The 19,206-nt window shown below is 41.0% G+C and overlaps 1 protein-coding gene across 1 annotated transcript in view; it reads right to left on the bottom strand.

Annotated features, from left to right (window-relative positions):
- The window catches only part of GLRA3 (glycine receptor alpha 3), a gene marked incomplete at both ends in the record, with an annotated part of 92,922 nt that overhangs the window by 39,138 nt on the left and 34,578 nt on the right, over positions 1–19,206 (bottom strand). The window lies entirely within an intron of this gene.

Here is a 19,206-nt window from a genome sequence, read left to right as displayed (position 1 = left end):
TTTATCAAGCATAGGGATTTAGCTTTTATTTCATTTCTTAGCCTTGTAATCCCCTGTCCATCTGTGGATGACAAAAGAATTACTTAGCTGAATGCCAGCGTGATACCTATTTGTATTAGTGGGGACACAATGGATAAGAATAAAGATGCATTTCAGGGTAATTGAAAAAAATCCCAAGCTAAGGAAATCCAACCTCCATGTACAGGTCATATAACTCCATAGAACTCCGCCCCTGCAGCAGCTTTGCCTTGAAATCAAAATGAGAGAAGCTTAAAAAGAGTTTTATGAAGTTACCTCCTTCTGCCCAACTCCTGGTGGGGCCATCCCCACTTCCCTCTCCAAGGCAGTGAGGATCTGTCCCACCGGAAGGGAAGTTAAATTCATTTATTTTTTCTCTCTCTAATCCTTACGTGTTTTAGACCCACCACTTAGCCTTTGTGTGCCTCAGCTCCCTGTTGTGTGAGCAGTAACTCGCCATACAGACGGCTGAGGAGGACACGTTTCTCCCCTGTTCAAATACGGTGGAGACCATATAAGTCCTTACGATAAATTAGCTCAGGGGCAAGTGGAGTCACCTTAATTCCTACCGACACTCCTGTCTTAATCAAGGGTCCTTTTATAGAAAAGACGAGTGGAGTACTTCAAACTTCTGGAAATCATTTTGGAGTTGTGTATACTCTCTGTCAGAGACAATGTTGTATTTATGGCTGCACACTTTCTTAAAACTTAATCACTCTGAAAGATGAAAACATTTGTTTTTAAATAAAAGTGACTGTTAGCATCTCATTATATCAAGAACTGAGAGAATTGAGACACTGAGCATAAGGACATAGGGACTATACTTTTACTGGTCAGAATATGATTTTCCTTATTATTTCCACTACTGCATTAATCATTAATAAAAGAATATAAACACAAAATAGAAACAAAGACACGTTAGGGACAGAAGGGAAATGGGAGCTGGTTCTCAGAGCTTCTGAATGTAAGAGCAGCAAACATCACTTGTTTAGTGTTAAAAAAGACAATGAAAACTAATTTTAAAATGAAAACTTTCTGAGTCGGAACAGGCAATGAAGTGTTCATGGCTGAGCAATACAATTTGGCCAACAACTGCGAGCAGAAGTTATTAGTGGTTAGAATAACTAGTTAAAACCCCACTGGTGTAGAAATTGTGGGTACTGTTAAAATTCCGGTGTCCTATCAATATTTGGTCTTACGAAACTTGGAACATGTGGCCATACAGCTGTGAGAATCATGCCAACAGAGACAAAGGACAGCAGGAACCTCGATATGCAACACTTGCTCATGAGAAATAGTTTATAAACCTTCAGCATCCTGTTGTTTTGGTCACTTTAATTACTCAGCTTGAATAAGGGTAGCCAAATATGCTAAAAAACATGCTTCCCAAGCATTTGTTGCTTGATAATCAGAAAATACTGCATATGATATAGAGAAAGCCACAGTGGAGGATTTTATGTTCATATAACCTTACAGATTTTCAAGGCAAAGCCAGTAAATAGAAAACTACACCTGGAGAATGCAAATAATTCAGATTATTGTTATCACCAGATATGAAAAAGGCTCTCTGGCCAAATGGAAGCGTATAACATTAAATGCCAGGTGGAAATAGCACAGGTTTTGCTAATCGATTGCTTTTTAAAAAAAACATTGTTAATTAATTTGTTAACCCCCTTTTCAGAAAAGGACTGCAAGAAACCTCTCTTCTTTTTCATCATGGCTAGTGGAAACCTCAAGAGCCATAAAAAGCTCTTATGAGAAGCTGTTGTTATTTTTCATAAGTAGCACCATGGAGTGGTGAAACCAGAGCCAGGAGTTTGCACTTTACGGCTGTAGGAACAACTTGCTTTATTTTTCCCTAAAGTAAGCCAAAACCCTGTGACTGAGCTTTTGGTGTCTTCCATGCCGCAAGAGGGCATAATACCCCCTGAAATACCCGTATTTCTTTGCATGATATCCCAAATACCATGTTCTACCAGTTCCCCTTCTAAATTCCTGTATCAAACCCAAAGGCTGGGAAGAAGCAGGCTGTGGGACTTGCCGGACTCCATCTGCACTTAAGCCAAAGCCAAATCTGACCTTTTAATTTGTATAACCTGAATTATCTCTATTTATTTTACTTTTCTCTGCAGAATACGATAAGTTTATGAATGGGATTACTTACACAGTAAGGGACTTCTCTTATGTATAAAAGCGAAGAATGCACAGCAGAAAGCACAGTGGGAAACGGGGGAAGACAAACGGACGAGTCCATTCTAGGTTATATTAAGCTATTCTTTATGTCAATTTGCCAAAAGTTTATTGGTTTAAATTGTTTCCAGCTTTTGAGATGAAAAAAACCCTAGTTAAATTTTTCATTTTCGTTTTTCTCTCCCCTGAAAGCTCTGACTTAAATCTGCTCTCATTATTCACTAAAAAAAAATGCGTACTCTATTGAAAGAGATACATTTGACTGCTGTTGTGTGAGGATCAAGTATTCGTTGTCTCAGTTTATACTTGTGAGCGTAAGGTGTAACTGCTTTAATTAAGTCGGGTCGTTTGATGCAAACACAGAGACCAGAATTAAACTGCCAAAATTGATTTGTTTTCCTATGAGAGGATTACTGTTCTCACGTGCTACTTGCCCGGAGGGGTGTCTCCTAACTCAGATAACTCGGTGTTGGGGAGGTTCCTTGAGGGGAGAGAGAGAAATCATCATTTGAGTTGTGGTGACTCCTACAGCCGCTTCTATAACCTGAAGGCTGCCATCATCTGAGCAGCTGCTGGACGATGGTGCTGCGGAATGAGATCGCTCGATGGGTCTGCGCTTCCTCCATTGCCCTTCGAAACCCTGGGCCACGGGGTGAACCTTCTTAGAAGGTCGGGATAATGTTCATCTGCTTCATAGGGCTCAATAAAATAGAAACTGGGAGACTGGGTAGTTGCTCTTCGCTATCTGTGCTGAGGCTGAGGCCATTATGGACTCCAGTACTAACGTTTTAATTAGCAATTTCCAGCACACGGTGAAATCTAATTTAATGGTTGGACTTGATGATCTTAAAGGTCCCTTCCAACCTCACTGATTCTATGATTCTATGATCTACTATACTTACAGAATACGTTGATTCCTTCTTCATTATATTGATACAGATAGAACTATATTCCCGTAGCATACAGAATATAGCTAGACTGCTTTATGGAAACTTTTGCACAAATCCTCAAGATATCAATTGCGTAACTCTCACTGCTTTCTCTAACGCATTTTTAAGATGCACTGTATGTGGAATCCTTCTAGATCCAAGAGACATATATATAAAAGTAAATTTACAAAATACGTCCTTCATTTAAACATTACGTATCATCTGCTCTTATAACTTTTGAATGCTGTCATTTGAACAAAATCACCAAATTTTCATGCGTAAATGAATACACTTCCAGAACTCTCCATGTTGCAGTTCCAAATACTATCATAATTTTGCCTAATATATCCATCTAAGTGAAATCTAGAGTTGCACAATGTAGCCAAATGAGTCTTGCATGATTGTTCTAGCTCACTGTAAAATTTTAACATGGAATTCTTGCGGACTTTCCAAGAACACCGCTAACTAAATTTAAAGGCACTCTGAGAAGTATTATTCTTGTGAAGATTTTTTTTTTTTTTAATCTGACAACCATTGCTCTTTGTTGTACTGAAAGCTGGATGTCATCCTCTGTTCCTGAGAAGATATCACAGACGAACTGTAAAGAGCTGCTCACACAATGGCTGAAGTGAGGAATGAAAATGAGCAGGGAGACCTGGAGTAAAACTCAGGCAGAACTAGAGAGAACTGCTCAAATCGTGGGGGGAACAGGGGCTGATGCAGATGGGTTAAGCAGATGTTACAAGGGAGAGGAATATGTCTCAGGAAGAATAAGACCCACGGGAATCCTGGCCTAAAAAAGTAACTGAAGTCTTGAAGAGGCACTTCAAAGGAAGTATAATTTTGTAACTATAGTGGGCTATTTGTTTTATTGAATTTGTTTATCACCCCATAGGGAATGAGACTTATTTGGTCATACAGTTGTGTGTGTTATCATTCTTCTCCGTCTATTCCCTTCCCCCCCAAAAAAACCAAAGGGTTGTCAGGTGTTCTGTTGCTAATGAAATGGTATTAGTAATTTTATATTTCAGCACATCCTCTCTACACCAACCTAAAAAGGAATGCTGTAAAGTATATGTCACTTCCTTTTCCTTTTTTTTTTTTTTTATTGGGTACATGTAAAACATGTTTAGCCTTTGTTCTACGAAATATTATGGTTGCCTTATGTATTTTGTCTTCAATATACTTTGACTTCTTAATCTTGATGTAATTCGTTAAATAGGATGCTGCAACAGGCTACTTAAAAGCCCTTTGCAATTTTACCTTTAATATTTTAATTTTGATGTAATACTGTGGGGAAAAAAATGTTAGACTTAAGACTACCTCCACAACTGGAAGATAAAGTGGAAAACTAACCAGAAAAGAGTTATTTTCTGAACCGCGTGAGTACTGCACAATCCAATGTAGTGCTAAACTTGTTACTGCTGTGGAACTGCAGTGAAAACATAATGTTAATTTCTTTATTTTGCGGCTTCGCAGATGAGTTTTGCCCTTGTAACATATGCTTCCCTGGTTTACCAGAGCTAGAATTATTATTATTTTTTTACCTTGGAAAACCATCAGAGAAAATTTCACAAGAAGTAAAGGGTGATTTTGGGCTTTGTTATACTAATACAAAGTACCGTGTGGGGACTTGATGGGTCCAGGTTGTCATAGTTGTCTTCTCTCTCAGGTTTGCTTTCTCGTTCTCACTGCTGTACGTGAAAAGCTATTCTGTTACAGAACACATTAATAGTTTTAATTTTTACTGGTGAGATTTTCTAAAGTTGCTATCGGTCTCTGAAAAACATGCAACTTGACATGCTTTTTATTGCTGCCTTGATTAGTATAATTAGACAAGACGCCCTGTGGCACATTAGTACTTTGCGGTAATAACATCTCTCCGTTTTAAATTTGTTCACTGGCCCTAAGCACTACGGCTGCACTTTAGGTAACCTAATTACTTTGGGTAAATTGATGGAGTTTCCTTGGTTTTCCTTTACATATCCGAAAACTTCAGACTGGACAAAAAGCTATTCAGCTAATAATGATGAAATTCCCCGAGTATAGAAACTCAAATATTTAAATTTAAGTAAGCCCCTCAAAGCGGTAAGTCACTTTCCATGCAGGTTACCCATGTCATTGCAAAAGCAGAGTCGGAGAAGACGCTTGAAATTCACACTGATGTTTGAGAAATCTAAATATAGTTTGTGCCATCTGGTGGATTCCCCTGTATTTCCTCATGCTTAATAGTTGGAATTCCATGATTACTGAGGCTATTTCTGGTGAGGCCTCATCTGTAGTCATGCATGTTCAGAGAAAAAACGTATAGAAGAGGGTGCAGGAAAGGCTGATCTGGGACTGGACAGGATAGCCAGCTCTCTGAGAGCAGACAGGGAAAGTTTGTCTTCTTTAAACCGGTAATACAAAGGACTTGTATTATGACTTGATTGATGACTTGATTGCCGTCCATAAACATATTGAAGGGTACATACTAGAGGGAGAAAACATTTTAAATCTAAGGACAAGAACATCCCTAATGATCAATAAATTTAGGCTGGACTGAAGCGGCTCATCCTTTTGCTTCTCATACCAATAAACATTGGTGATCTTTTCACTGGCATGATTTATTATCGCAAATAAGGGGACTCTTTATTTTTTATTACATCTTTGCATTATTACAGGTCTGAACTGCAGCAAGGATATGCATATATCCGTGCTGTACGGCAGTTCAATTAACGAGTGAAAAAAAAAATTGCAAGAGACTCCATGCTCCACCATTAACTGTAACTCATTAATCTGTCAGAGATTTACCATAGCAGCTGAAGAGAAATTAACTGCAATTTAAATTGATCGCTGAGTACTTAACTTTAATTGACACCTCAAATCTCTGTCAGAGTAATAAGATTTGACTAATGCCAAACACGGCTAAGAACATGCTTTGCTGTACTGGGTAGCTGTAGGGCGTTCAGTGCCAGAAACGATGTAGATACGCTGTCGATTACGGTAAAGAGTTTGTCTGACTCGCAAAATCCCTCCCCATGATCTGTCCCGGGATAATTCCATAGGTGGAAGTTCTCTTTCCAGAACGGATTTTGGCAGTGGGTAAAGTTAAGGATGACCTTATTGTTCTCGCTCTGGGATTACAGAACCCACAGAGGCTTGGAGCAGCCTCAGTACTGCAGTGAGAAGAACTGGGAGAATTTTCCAGAACCGTGGGATTCCTCCCTCGGAAAGGAATGTCTTCATCGAGTGGGCCTTAGGAGAAAGCCTTCCTCTTGTTATTTTGCTTTCTAATCCCCTGACTCTTGCAATTTTGCTGTGTAAAGGCAAGTGTGCAGTTCCACACACAAAGAGGTGGAAAACTTCCCTATTTAGTCCTGCCTCGGGGTAGTTGGCTACGCACTTCGGTGGTGATTAGGATCTCTAGAGCTGAGCCCTTGCAGGCTGAGGATGAGGTGAGCAGTAAGGCCTGTTTGGTTCCTGGATAAAAGCTCTGATCCTGGACTGGTTTGAAAATGATGGGTGCTCTTACCCCCTCCATTAAGTAGGATGGGCCAGATGGTTCGGGGATTTGGGTGAGGGCTAACTTGCCTCTCATCTCGGAAAGCTTTAGGAAATGATTCGAGATATTCAGAGAAGATCGTTGATGGATTTTGGATGAAGAGCGTTGTCTTTCTTTGTCCATGGATGTATAAAAGCAGATTTTAAGATGTTCGTTAATATTTTTCTGGGGTTTTTGCTTGTTTGTTTCTGGTGTTTGGGTTTTTTGTTGGTTTGTTTTGCTTGTTTTTCTTATGCTCCTGAACTACTAGGTAGCCAGGTGGGTGTCCTGTGAAGAGTTCTGTTAAAGTTTTATTTAAATTTGGGCTAGTTCCTTTGCAGTGTTTGACTCTGATAACTGCCCAGAATGACTCATACTGAAGTCAGTAGACCTAGAACTTACTTGGCAAAGGACTAGCTAAAACTAGGAATTCGAAATTGCTACCTGTAGCATCAGACATCTCAGATTCCCTTTCAAAATCAAAATTCAGAGTTTCAGAGTTCAGCATGTAAGTATATACACACCAAGTGCTCTTTCTCGGTGTGCCACCTGCTACCATAACCTTGGATTCTGAAATGGTGTGGCCTCTGTTAACGTTCTGCCTGGGACAGATGAATGTCGCTTGCTTTCTTTTCCTCTGCGTTGAATAATGTCTCGTTTACCATCACTGGTAACGGTTTGGAGGATGAGAACCCTTCTGTCACTACTCCAGTTCAGTCTTTCCCTTACCGAAAGTATGGGGCTACTTCCGTCATGCTTATTAGTACGGAGCAATCAGTCTTTATCATTCAGCCCATAGCTAAAAGAAGAATATAGTCAGTAGTTTCTGTGAGGACTCCTTGATTTTTAGCTTCTGATTCCCTTGTCTTTATTACAAAACATTCAAAATCTGTTAAATTCAACAAAGTGCTACAAAAGTTACTTATTTTCCATACTTTTTAGGACAGAAACATTGCAAAATGGACAAGTTTATTTTAGTGGTTTTGGTTTTTTTTTTTTTTCTAGTTTATTATCAGTAACAAAGGCTGGATTTTAGTTTCTGCACTCACAAACAATAGTCATATCAAAAGTCAAAGCTAGTTAATATCTAGCATGTTCACTTTTAAAAAAATTAATTAAACACAGTACTGACATACTGTATAATAATGTTTGTCACAGCTCTTGCTGCATGTCGTAGGATATTTATTAATTGAAGACTGAATATATTACTTCTATTCTTAATGGAAGTTGTGTGTTCCCAACTCCTAATGCATTACACTAAAATCACATTTTGCGACTTGTTCAATGTAATTGCTTTTCTAAGCTTTAGCCCAGGGGCTTTTAAAATGTTTGCACTTTCAAGCAGTAGTATAAGGGATCAGATGAAAATGGACTTGACAAATACACGAACAAACATCATGCACTAAGCCTCTGTCTTATTTGATCTTTGCCGTGTTCGCAGTTGACAAAAGATTCTGGGTATTGTACTGCAGACAAATCATGTGTCCCTGAAGATGCTTTTGCTCTAACAGCAGGAGGTATTTCTTGCTAAGTGAAAAGTTGAGCTTTTCTGAGATTATTCATTTGTTTGGATGAATTTTTGGTGCTATATATATTTCATGTTGTTACTAATACATTTTATATGTTAGCACTTAGAATATGATTGGTTTCAATGAGTGACTGAATGGGCTAATAGCAGAAATCTTTATTGAAAACATGTATTTGAAATCATCCTCTGTTTCATCTCCTCAGGGAAATATAACCAAATTAATCAAACAGGAATTTGGGAATTCCACACTAACTTCCCCTGCAGCCTTTCTTGTGTTGGTATGTAAATATGGCATTGTCTACCATAGGGTGAATAAGGTAAAATAAAAAGTAAAGCTGAACTAGCTCAAGTCCAGAAGCAGGGCCTGCTAACTCCAGCAGCTTAAACATCTGCTAAAATGGGCTGTGGGAAAGGATATATCTCTAACTTTAAACAAACTTCATTAGGTACAAGTTGTCTTTAAATTTATTGATAGGCATGAAGCGCACCAAGGAGCGTGTTGGGAAAATCATGTTGGTTTAGAGCTTCTGCACCGATTCCATGGCGACACGTAAAAGTTAATGTGGATTTGGACTGTACCAGTATTGAGGAGAAAGGGAACAATTTGTTTGTCCACACAAAGACATCTAGTGGCATTTGAAAAGACGGAAGATATTCTGCTGGTTCAAAAAGATGCATGTCTCCTGCAATCCTATGGTGTGTCTACCAGCCTAGATAACCCAGGGACTCTTGGGGACTATTAAGGCCGTCTCTAAAAACACAGGCACAACCTCCGCTCAGTATCCATTTACTAACCTGCTCCTTTGATGAAGAAATTAACATTGTGAACCGGTGCCTGTGGGTCTAAGCAAGTAGCACGGGAGGAAGAAGAAATCTCAAGTTCCTGCGCTTCCACTAGGTCCATGATGAAAGGGGTGAAAGTAGAGGTTACTCATTGAAAAGCCAATCCTAACCTTATTTTGACAGACCTCAAATACCCTGGTATGTAATACTATAGTCATACCAGAACAGTAGTCACAGGCACAAATCTGAAACTTTTTCCCTACATTTTGCTAAGCTGAGAAACAGTCTCGTTACACTGTAAGGTCTAGCATAAATATTTTAAAAATGTAGTAAAATTATCCAAAATGAGTTAAAGACTTAATCAGTGTAAAGTATAAACATATACTTTGAAAAGTGGTGTTTTATGTATATACATGTATTATATATAATACCCATTATATCAAGGCATGTAAATTATGTATTTTATATATTCAGTTTTCCGAAACTGTAGAGTAGCCAGTTTCATAACATTCACAAAAATAAGGAAAAATATATTGTGAAGCAGGGAGCTAATAAAGACTGACTAGAAACATCAAATTTTTGGTATTCTATCCCTTCAATGCTACTGGGAGTCAAGTAGCTAAACCCTCGTTCAATTTAAATCTATAAAAGAAGATAGAGCAGCTAAAAGGAAAATTGTGAGAGATCCCCCATATTGTAGCACACAATGTTTGTAAATGGAAAGCAGACTACAAATCTTCTTTAACTAATCCTGTTATGTCAATAAATTAGCTTTCATATGTTCCTATAAATTTACATTTTGCAAATCTATCAACTGAAAAAGAAATCTAGTGACTGAAAGATCAGGCAAAGTAAAGACTGCGTATTTTTTAAAGCAAGGGAATAAATTCAGACTCCCCAGAAGTGCTTTTGAAGATTCTTGTTTTATTATTAAAAAACAGGTAGAGAAGAAATAGTGAATACGTGCTTTTTCTCAGTTACATGTGTTCAATTGTCATGGGTTTGGTGCCTAAACCACGACATCAGTACGTTTGTTTTTAATTCACCTTCAATATCTTCATGATTGTGATAAAATTGATCTGTTCCCACTGGCTCACGGTCTCTGTCAAGAAAAGCCTTGAGGATGTAGCTGGCTGGTTTTTTTTCTAGGAAAGGAAGATATGGGATTAAATTTGCTCCTGGGGTTTGACAGTGTTTTGTAGAAGTTTGCCAGTTGGGACCTTTCCGAACTGTGGAGAAGGCTGCAGGTAGAGGGAGCTGAGTTTTGTCGTCTTTGGAAGCCCTGGCTGAAGTTGTTCATAGAATCATAGAATCATAGGGTTGGAAGGGACCTCTGGAGATCATCTAGTCCAACCCCCCTGCCAGAGCAGGGACACCTTAGAGCAGGTTGCACAGGAACGCGTCCAGGCGGGTTTGGAATGTCTCCAGAGATGGAGACTCCACCACCTCCCTGGGCAGCCTGTGCCAGTGCTCTACCACCCTCAAGGTAAAGAAGATCCTCCTCATGTTTAGGTGGAACTTCCTATACTCAAGTTTGTGCCCGTTACCTCTTGTCCCGTCACTGGGCACCACCGAAAAGAGCCTGGCCCCATCCTCCTGGCACCCACCCTTTAAGTATTTATAAGCGTGGATCAGGTCCCCCCTCAACCGTCTTTTTTCCAGACTAAAGAGACCCAATTCCCTCAGTCTTTCTTCATAAGAGAGGTGTTCCAGTCCCCTAATCATCTTGGTAGCCTTATGCTGCACCCTCTCCAGCAGTTCCCTCTCCTTCTTGATCTGGGGAGCCCAGAACTGGACACAGTACTCCAGGTGCGGCCTCACCAAGGCAGAGTGGAGGGGGAGGATGACCTCCCTTGACCTGCTGGCCACACTCTTCTTGAAGTTGAGAAAGTAAAAGCCTCTGCAAGCTGGGGCACTGGAGGCAGAGGAGCAGAGACCCCCGGGCTGGGCTGGGTTGACCTGCAGTTTAGAGAGAGGGAGGAGGTGACAGTCTGTAGGTCCCTGTCTAGAGACACCAGTCCGGGGGGTCTAGATGGCAGGGTGGCACTTGCTGGGTATGATGGTTAACCAGCCGCAGGGACAAAGGAAAGGGCTCTCGGGAGTGAGAGGAGGTAGAGCACCCGGTTTCTGTGCTGTAGGAGATGTCTGGGCCTGATGAGGTGGTACATGAGACAGATTCTGAAGTCATAAGTGTTATTTTGTGCTCTTGAAGACACCAATAGTTTTACTCTTGTGTAAAATGGTATTACAATCTAGAAGGGTTTGGGGGGGGACGACGACACCCAACAGACCTGGCACCATCGTTACAGTGCCAGTAATGACATTAGGAGGGGCATGCCTGTAGAAGCCACACCTTGCTGTGGTCATACTGGCTTTTGAAGAAATCTAAAGCCTGAAGCACAGTCTCATAATACTTCTTGTTCTTCCAGCTGTTAATCACCATATTTGATAGCATGCTGTGTGTTCTCTTTGGAAAAGGAAAAAGGCTGGGTAGAAAACAGATTCTTACAAGCTCTTTTGACAAATTGTATAATTTTACTGTTCAATTTTAACGTATCATAAAATGGTTTCAACTTTTTTGGATAGGATTTAGGATATGACTTTGCGCTACGGGTATGACGTATGAAAAATCTGAGCGCACGGCTCTTTCAGGCTGAGTGATTACTTTGGCTATTGTAATTAAAAATGCACACCCAGAGTGCATGAAGTACCAAGTATTCAGAACAGAATGGAGACACGACAGCCGAACTGAATTTTTAAATGATGCCAAAATACCTCAAAGTTATTCAAGGAAAGAATTTCAAGGTTAAAGCCTTATGTAAAGTGTTTGTGCTGCAGAACTCTTCCAGCACATATTTACTAGACTCAAGAACAGAAATTAGGAACAAAGGTGACAGTCTGAAAATCCTCTATTTTCTTAATTCAGGTTCATTTAACAGTTATTTTACAGTTGACTGTAGCTTTTGTTTCTGAAAACATAGTGTTAGTAAATTGCAAGTTTATGCAAAAATAAGGGAGAAAGGTTATATTCTTACAGTGATAGATGGGCATTTATAGACTTAATTCCTATTAGCCTTACAGGGAGTTAAGGACAAAATCCCCATATATCATGATAAGATTAATTTCCATTGCTTAAATACACATCATGAGGCAGCTACACTAAAGATAGTTGAAAAAAAATTTTTTTGGCAGAGTGTTTTGATTTTTTTTTTTTTTTAACAATGTCTTTACATTGCTATCTGTGTCCTTATAAACTGAAGAAACGTGATGAGTGCGACATAATCATAACCTGAATGGAAGTCGTCTTTTTGTATGACTGCAACAAAATACGAAACTTTATAAACAGCATAGCTCATAATGCGTGAACAGAGCTATGTAGTGATGCCATAATCTTATTTTCACAGATCCTCAGATTTTCGACAATAGTAACTGGGTAGATCTCAGCTTGCAAATCAGTTCTCTTCACAGCTTTTTCTGGGTAGTGCTGTAATTGCTGTAGCAGGATATAGGCTTTTAGCAGCAGCTAACCAGATAGCTGCTATTCAAACAGATCGAAAAAACTAATATAAAAATAGAAAAGTAAGAAAGAAAATGCTGCAGGGGATGGGACAGGCTTTCATCGTGCGGTGCTGTCTAGGTCATGCCTTTTCCTTTCAGTGAAAAAGAGCAGCAGAAGACTCAATGTAAGCAAGCATAGGTAGGAGGTAATAAGAGGTGTGAACTTTTCTCCAGCTTTTCCAGAATAAGATCAGATGGGTGTAGCTAAACACAGGACGTAAACATTTGGCTAAAAGCTAAGTCTCCCTTGGAATAAGGAGATAAATATTCTGGAAAAACCTTTCATGAGGTAAAGAAATTATTTGGGTTTTAGGCTGAATTAGAAGTGGTGACAAATAGGACTATAAAGCAAAATTGTCTGCAGTAGCAAGGGCTCACACTGATGGTGTCGGAGGTCCCTCCAAGTCTTCTGTTCCTAATAATTTCCGTATGTGGTTACGTGCAAATGGAAAACTTGGCGTCTTTAAATTGAGCTGTTCAGCTTTCTGTATTGTTCAAAGTGTTTTGTAAAATCTTTAAGAATGTTTATTAAAACATACCGGAGAGAATACTATTTCCTATAGTATGTCTGGAAGAGCTAATTATAACACCTATCCTGTGAAATATTTATCTATTTTAGACAACAAAGAACAATTGCTCCTAGGCTTAGAGTACTAAAGCAACTGCAGGTCCACATTCAGTCTTTTCTTTGAGTGAGGTAAAACCCTTTGAATCTAGGTTTCATTACTGTGAGGAAGAGTTTAACAAAACATCGTCCAGCATGCAAGTGTAGGACAACCACTGTTGCCTTTTCCCTGTGAAAAAAACCCCGACTGGCGTGTTCTAAAATGTTTACAGAATTGGGTACACCTGAAGTTGCTGTAGACAGTTGTGTACCTGATTTGACATCTCTCCTGGGACGAGGAAGCCAGAGCAGAAGGTCCTGCATGCATCTGGCAGTGGCTCACGAGAGATTTTTCGGATGCCCAGCTTGAACGAGTGGATACAGCCACTCAGCTTTCAGCACTAGGCTCGAGCTACTGGAGTATTTTCCATGTTTTTTGTGACAGCCTGGATTATAAACTGCTAGTTGTTTTTTCATGAAGAATCTTGGAGATTCAACCGTTAACATTAAGCATCATGTCTTAATCTTTTGTTAAAGTGAATGACAAAAACCTGGTAAAATTTAGGAATTAAAGACTATCACTGTTTGCTTTTTAAAAATCTGTATGCAGTGCTTTTCAATTAATTTAATTTGTGGGTACGGAACTGCATATTCAGGCACCACGAAAATAAGCTCAGCAAAGAGCAGTCTGCTTTGGAATGAGAAAAGCTGTTGTGAATCTCCACCCGTAGCTTTTTAGACACGCTGGAGGGGAGGGATGCCATCCAGAAGGACCGGGACAGGCTGGTGAGGTGGGCCTAGGCCAACCTTGTGCTGTTCAACAAGCCCAAGGGCAAGGTCCTACATCTAGGTCGGGGCAATCCCAAGCACAAATCCAGGCTGGGCGGGGAATGGCTGCAGAGCAGCCCTGAGGAGAAGGACCTGGGGGTGCTGATTGATGAGAAGCTCAACATGAGCCAGCAGTGTGCGATCACAACCCAGAAGGCCAACCATATCCTGGGCTGCATCAGAAGTGTGGCCAGCAGGTCAAAGGAGGGGATTCTGCCCCTCTACTCCACTCTCGTGAGACCCCACCTGGAGTACTGCATCCAGCTCTGCAGTCCCCCAACAGAAGAAGGACATGGACCTGCTGGAGCGTGTCCAGAGGAGAGCCTTGGAGATGATCCGAGGGCTGGAGCACCTCTCCTGTGAGGAGAGGCTGAGAGAGTTGGGGCTGTTCAGCCTGTAGAAGAGAAGGCTCCGGGGAGATCTTATTGCGGCCTTCCAGTGCCTAAAGGGGGCCTACAGGAGAGCTGGGGAAGGACTTCTTACTCAGGCATGTAGCGATAGGACGAGGGGGAATGGCTTTAAACTGGAAGAGGGCAGGTTCAGATTGAACATGAGGAAGAAGTTTTTCCCTGTGAGGGTGGTGCGGCACTGGCCCAGGTTGCCCAGAGAGGCTGTTGAGGCCCCATCCCTGGAGGTGTTCAAGGCCAGGCTGGAGGTGGCCTTGGGCAACCTGGTCTAGTGGGAGGTGTCCCTGCCTATGGCACGGGGTTGGAACTCGATGATCTTCAAGGTCCTTTCCATCCTAAACCATTCTGTGATTCTATGATTTTCTACATGAGCTCAGAGTTCCTGTTTTCTGCACGTGCCATAGTCCTGAAACACTGTTCTTGCATGTTGGGAATCTTCAGAGATTATCTCTTGTCTGCTGGCAATAAGTAATAGAAGTTATGTCTTGAAACCTTGACAGCACCACACAGGTCCGAAATCAGTCACATCACCCTTACAGACGGGTATTAAGATTGAGATGATGTGGTCATATCAGTAGGGAAAGTTAAATGGAACCAGCAGTCTTTATTTCTTAGCTATTTATTCTCCATAATGCATAAAGATCCCACTGAATTTCAGCTCCAAGTTCCAGAAAAGATTACTGAATTTGGCTGTGACTCAGCCAGCAAGCCTTACTGGGATAAATAGAAAACCTATTCCAATTCATCTTCTTCCAAAAAATGTTGAAATAAATTATGTGTCACAACCACAAAAATGAATCCAGTTTGCAACTCACAACAACTGAAATGGGAACTTCAGTATTTCCTTTTGGAAACCTTCTGGTATATTATGTTTCTCTATTCTGCTTTAAAGACGTCTGTTTTTGCAAAAGGGCCACAGCCTTATTCTGGTGATGGCCATTACATGGCTGATGTCAGGGCAAACTCTCAGTTTGACCTTCTGCTTTACTGTAGGTACTTGTTATTAGATTTTCAGACCTATGACTTGTTCATGCATAGAATATAGTCCTTTTCAGTTCTTGCATCACATTTAAATTTCCATTAACAGTGCAACTGCACACTAACAACTGAGTCGGTTACTCTATGACAGTACTTTCATCTAAAGCTATTGAAAATGTCCGAAACTTTTTCAAGCAGCTTTTCGTCAGCACAGTATCACATATTCTAGACTATAACTTCACAGCCCATCTAATGATGACTGCACGAAATAATTTCCTTTCATAAAGGAAGTTCCAGTTCTTCATAAATCTAGAAATGGCCGGGTTTGAGACCTGAAAACAAGATCTTGCTGTTTTTCCAGTATTTTCTCAAGACAAATGCACTTTGTTATTAGGTAAGATTGCACTCTCTCTCCAGAGCTTTCAGTGGAATTTGGCCTCAATAAGCTATCTAAAATAAACCTGAGACTTGGTCTTGAGTTGCTTTGTTGCTGTTTTACGGTGACAGACAAGAAAGATTAATCTAATGTTTAATAAGACAATTATTCATTTTTTACTGGCATGTCTATTCATAGTTTATGTCTCTGTTTTTCTCTATATCCGTGTGGAATATACTGGCTTTCAAACATATGAAATATGTGGAAACCATGCCTGTAACGGAGCCTCTTTCAAACAGCATAATCACACTCTATTAACCAAGGAACAAACACTCCTGCTCCCTAATAACTCACTGGAGAGTTGCTTCTGAAAACAGTTTAAAAACCGCTGGCTTGAGGGGCCAGGGAAAGAGGTCTGCCACCAGCTTCTGCAAAGGTCATCAACTCCAGCAAAGGCTGATTAAACTGATTTTTAAAAATTGCCATTTTTGCTAGTCCAAACCTAAACCAAACATAACAGTCAAAACTATTTTCTTCAATGCAAAGGGTATTTGCTGCCCAAATTCCTGGAATTTAATTCTGGAATGATCCAATCCAAACACTGTCTATTAATTTATTTTTTTCTGAATCATTTATAAATCATCAAAGGAATCAAAATGGAAAAAATTGACATTTCCTTTACTTTTCCAGGCTCATAAAAGGAGCCCAAGAGGCTGGAGTTATTTCCTGAGGAAAAAAAAAAACCCTCCAGTATAGATGCCAGGAAAGAATACAGGAATATCCTCATAACACAGGAAAAAATGTTTAGAAAAAGATATAGAATAGTACAATCCTCCTCATAAACTTCCCAGAGGCCAGGAGATAAACACAGTGAGATTATTCCTCCTCATTTCTGACTTGTTGTGTGAGGATGACTTTCAGTGCTAGTGGGGAACCAGACTTCCCCAGATGTGGCAACTCAGCTATTGGTCCCTGCTACCCATCACGCGTGGCATCGTCTGTACTGCCTTCTTTATGTGTAGCGTCACCCAACCTCTCCGTCTGCTGCACCATCTATTACAGTCTATCGGCAAATCCCACACTTGACCCTCAGGTTTTTATGCACAGCTCCGGTTGGTCTCCTTCTTAACAGGCACCTGAGAACACCCCTTCTCCTCACCACCCGGTAGCAATACAAGAGAGATATGGAGGTGCTGGAGCGAGTGCAGAGGAGGGCAATGAAGCTGGTGAAGGGCCTAGCAGACAAATCCTATGAAGAGCGGTTGAAGGAGCTGGGACTGTTTAGTTTGAGGAGGAGGAGGCTGAGGGGAGACCTCATCACTCTCTACAACTATTTGAAAGGACACTGTGGAGAGGTTGGTGCTGGTCTCTTCTCACAGGTAATTAATGACAGAACAAGAGGGAACGGCTTCAAGCTCCACCAGGGCAGGTTTAGACTGAACATTAGGAAAGAATTTTTCACAGAAAGAGTGGTGGGGCATTGGAATAGACTGCCCAGGGAGGTGGTGGAGTCACCATCCCTGGATGTGTTTAAGAGACGTTTAGATGTGGTGTTGGGGGATGTGGTGTAGGGCAGAACTTTGTAGAATAGGGTAGATGGTTGGACTCGATGATCCCAAGGGTCTCTTCCAACCTAGACAATTCTATGATCCCATGATTCTATGATACGCGCTCACCCTTGATCAGAGGTTCCAAGCCGTTAGTACCATGCTGCACCTTGTAACTCGGTGAGACGGACAGGAGGTGGCTGTGCTACCTTTGGCTAACATTTCCTTGTCCCTCTCTGCTTTGTCACACTGCTGTAATACCAGCCAGCGTCATACCGGATACCTTCCACCACACAGCACCTCAATTCCAGGATTCCCTTCTAAAAAGTTATTCTAGACTACAAGTTTTAGAGCAGAGCTGCACAAAACAATGTTTTGCATTGCTGCTTATAAAACCAACTGATTTTAGTCTTTTGTTTTTCTTTCATAATTTTAAAACAAATGATGCCAGCTCTGGAGTCCCCAACATGAGAAGGACATGGACCTGCTGGAGCATGTCCAGAGGAGAGCCATGAGGATGATGCGAGGGCAGGAGCACCTCTCCTGTGAGGAGAGGCTGAGAGAGTTGGGGCTGTTCAGCCTGGAGAAGAGAAGGCTCTGGGGAGATCTTATTGCGGCCTTCCAGTCCCTAAAGGGGGCCACAGGAGAGCTGGGGAACGTCTTCTTACTGGGGCATGTAGCGATAGGATGAGGGGGAATGGCTTTAAACTGGAAGAGGGCAGGTTCAGATTGAACATGAGGAAGAAGTTTTTCCCTGTGAGGGTGGTGCGGCACTGGCCCAGGTTGCCCAGAGAGGTTGTTGAGGCCCCGTCCCTGGAGGTGTTCAAGGCCAGGCTGGAGGTGGCCTTGGGCAACCTGGTCTGGTGGGAGGTGTCCCTGCCTATGGCAGGGGGGTTGGAACTCGATGATCTTCAAGGTCCTTTCCATCCTAAACCATTCTATGATTCTATGATGCTCTTTGTTTGCTCGTTCATAAGCTTCATGCATCGCAATGTCCTTTTTCAAGCACATTTCAGTTGCGTGCAATACGGAAAATAGGTGCTGTATCTGGGGAGGGTGGTATGATGCTGCCTGCTTGGAATGCAGGTCCAGCAGAGGGATTTGCATGGACTAATCTGGTCATGTAACAAACTGAACAGCTGCAGACCGCTAGAATATGAAACACCTTTGCCTACTCCGCAGTCCGTGACCCAGGCTCAGGGTGGCAGAGGCAAGTTTATGTTAAAGAACATTAAATAATCTGCCTTCCAAACTCTTCCAAGAACAGTCTGTTTTCTTCTCTGTGCCTTGACAGAAGGGAATTAATTGTCAAATAGGAAAAAAAAAGATTATTTTTTTTTTTTGGTAATTTTGAAACTGTAAACTGGTCTTTATAGCATGTTTGCTCATCTGTGATAAACATCGTGTAATGTAGATATTTCTGCCCATCACTTCAGTATTAATACATTGCTATAACCATTACACAGAATTTTTAAATGTGTTTTCACCTAAGGCAGGCATAGATTTCCTTGTATTTGAGACAATCAGCTGAATGATTCGTTTAGGAAAAATAATTGGTGAGACTCTTCAACAAGAAGCTTTTCAATGTATACAAGTGAACGCTCCTTTCAAGTACTCTATTTAAAGACAACCTAGAAGAGGTAGAATAGAACAGAAACAGAAATGCTCACTTGACGAAAGATGAGGCTAATGAAATATAAAGAGCTGTGACTCGTGGACGGAGGGTAATTATGATGGCTTAAAAATGGGTTAATGTAGGTTAAAAGCACATTTTATTTATAAATGTATGATAATCTCATTAGTGCTGGGAGCACAGAAAGATCTATCACCTGCTTCCTAACAACACTGAGGATAACACAGTTCTTTTCAGACAGAGTCAAGAAACACCCATCAGCAAAATTGTGGCAGGAACAAATAACCGACATACGCTTTTTAAC

Source organism: Vanellus vanellus, assembly GCF_965231255.1.
Source record: "Vanellus vanellus genome assembly, chromosome: 4".
Lineage (NCBI taxonomy): Eukaryota > Metazoa > Chordata > Aves > Charadriiformes > Charadriidae > Vanellus > Vanellus vanellus.
This window is presented reverse-complemented; position numbering and strand designations above follow the sequence as displayed.